Raw genomic sequence first — 2,410 nt, 5'->3', positions numbered from 1 at the left:
AGTTTGTCTTGAAACTGGAGGCACCAACTGACCCCAGCTAGAAATTTCTGGGTCAAGGGTTGAAGCTGAGATTCCCGTTTCAAAAAAGGTCTCAATGATGAATGGAGGAGTCAAAACCAATGCATTCTCTGCAGTGGAAAAACAATGTTTGCTTTGGAGAGAGACACAAACCCAAGCATGGGTTGTGGCTATGTCATATAGTAGCTATTAAACTTTACACAAATGGCCGGAGGGTCAGTGCAGCAATGTGAGAAACAGGGATAGATCCAGCCTCTTTTAGATTTTGCAGTCCATCAGTTCCTATCAGTTTATTGTCTATGCAAACAAGCACAGCCAGGTGCAAACTGCTGTGCTGGAGGCCCCCTGCCCCCCACAGAGGTTAGAAGAGGCCCTTTTCTTGAGGGCCCTGTGCTAGAGGAGTGCTAGAAGGTGCAGGGGGACCAGCTGAAACTTCCTGTCAAGCTGCCTGGGCTCAGCTCCTGCCTCCTTGGTTTACTAGCTATGTGACCTGGGCTAAGTTATTTCATTTCTTGTGTCTCTGCTAACTGACGGGGGGGGGGGGGGGGGGGGGGTGGGGATAGGAGCAACTACTTCCCAAGGTGGTTATGAGTTGATACAACTACGTCTCTATTTGCCTGACTTAGGACTACACAGAATGCAAGTGTATTATTATCAGCAGGTATTGATCCATGCTCAAGGATGAAAGACCAGATCAGATCACTTGACCCTTATGGAGTCTGTGGCTTAGGCAAAATCTGAGCATCTCCAGGTATGAGCTGCCTCTCCTCTAAAGAGGGTTTGAGAGGAGGCTGGAGGGTTAATGAAGGAACTCTGAGGCTGCTGATGTATAGCAGACCACAGAACAGTAAGCCCCGTGTGAGACACAGAGAAGGGTCTCACCCTGAGGCAGGAGGGAAATCAGGGATGCACAGGGTGTGAGAGGACCGGGTGGGGGGTGTGGGTGTCGCTGTGCTCCGTTGCCCGTGGGCTACAAGCCACAGCTCCTGGAGCTCCTCAGCGAGCAGGTGTGCTTGCCAAGGAAGGGAACAGCAGGTGTCACCTATGGACACGGGTCAGATCAAGCGGCAGCCAGTCCGTCTCCTGATTAGCTGTCTGTCTCTGAGACAGTGACATGATCTCCCTGAACGTTAGTTTTCTTCACTGTAAAGTGAGGATAGCAATAGCACCAGCTTTTTTTTTTTGGCCCATAATCAAAACTTTATTAATAGGGGATAACTTGTATACCTTATAAAAATCAAACAAAATTATATTATCTTAGTAGATTCACCAGAATCACTGAACTTATGATAAGGCTTTCCATTCAGAAATTTACATGGGTCACTAGTACTGCTTTCTTGTAAAGGAACAGCCTTCTTGGAGCCAGGCCTTCCTTCCCGTGGACTGGCACAGCACAGTGGAGCAGCCCACACAGAACCACTGTCTGGGCATGGCTGATCTTGTAGCAACCTGGACATTTTACATCCATAAAGCAAGAACTTGGACTCTGAGCCAGCCATTTCTTTTATGCTTCTTTTCCTCCTTCAAGGAGGGGTGTGGCAAATCTCTGGCTAGAGGCATGTCGGTGGTCTGTGAGCCCTGCACGGCTGACTGGCTCCTGCTGCTCCCCTAAGCAATAGCACATGAGCTGCTTACTAATTCTAAGGGTGGTGTGCGAGGACTTGACATACCAAGTCCCAAGCACTGTCCTGGACTTACCTGGGTACTCGGTAGTGATTCCTTTACTCTTTGTCTTTCCTCTGCAGTCCCAGTTGGTTTTGCTCCAGCTCCAATTAATTAGCTGCTTCAGTAACCACTGGGTGCATGACTGTGATGAGCCAGACCCGGGGCTGGCTCTGGAAGTAAAGAGATAATTAAGATCTGGTCTGCACCCTGTGTCCCCAGGTGAGCTGGGTGTTAGAGATGGAAGTGGCCACCTTATTAGTACATGGATACCATGCCTGCTTTGTTATACGAAGTTAATAAATTCCAACTTACTGTGTGCTGCTTCTATGCTAGTCATTTTTTCTAGCTTTGGAGGATATGAAGTGACTCAGACCCTTTGGGAAAAGGAAGGACATGGAAGTCGAGAGTTATAGAGTGATCCAGTGCCAGAAGTGCAGCTTCGCGGCACAGGCATCTGCGAGGAGGGTGTAGCAAAGTTTGGGGAACAACCTCGGAAAAGATGGAGTCCAAATTGCAAGTGGAGGATGGGTGGCTGGCAGAAGTTGACTAAGACAGAAAGAAGTGTGTGCGAGGCCAGAGATGACAGATGCACCTTCAGAAAACTGCAAATCCCTGGGGATGTGTGCTGAGGGCATGGCTGGAAATACAGATGTCCAGGGAGGTGGGGGCCAGATGTCAGAGCTATGAAGAGCAACCCAAGGGTTTGGGTCTTGTTTGGAGGGCAGAG

General features: G+C 49.1%; 1 pseudogene; it reads right to left on the bottom strand.

The window, feature by feature from the left end:
• Positions 1-1,193: 1,193 nt before the first annotated feature.
• On the bottom strand, positions 1,194-2,410 carry LOC121155372 (annotated as a pseudogene).

Source organism: Ochotona curzoniae, unplaced genomic scaffold, assembly GCF_017591425.1.
Source record: "Ochotona curzoniae isolate NIBS_2020 unplaced genomic scaffold, NIBS_Ocur_1.0 contig_291, whole genome shotgun sequence".
NCBI classification, from domain to species: Eukaryota; Metazoa; Chordata; class Mammalia; order Lagomorpha; family Ochotonidae; genus Ochotona; species Ochotona curzoniae.
This window is presented reverse-complemented; position numbering and strand designations above follow the sequence as displayed.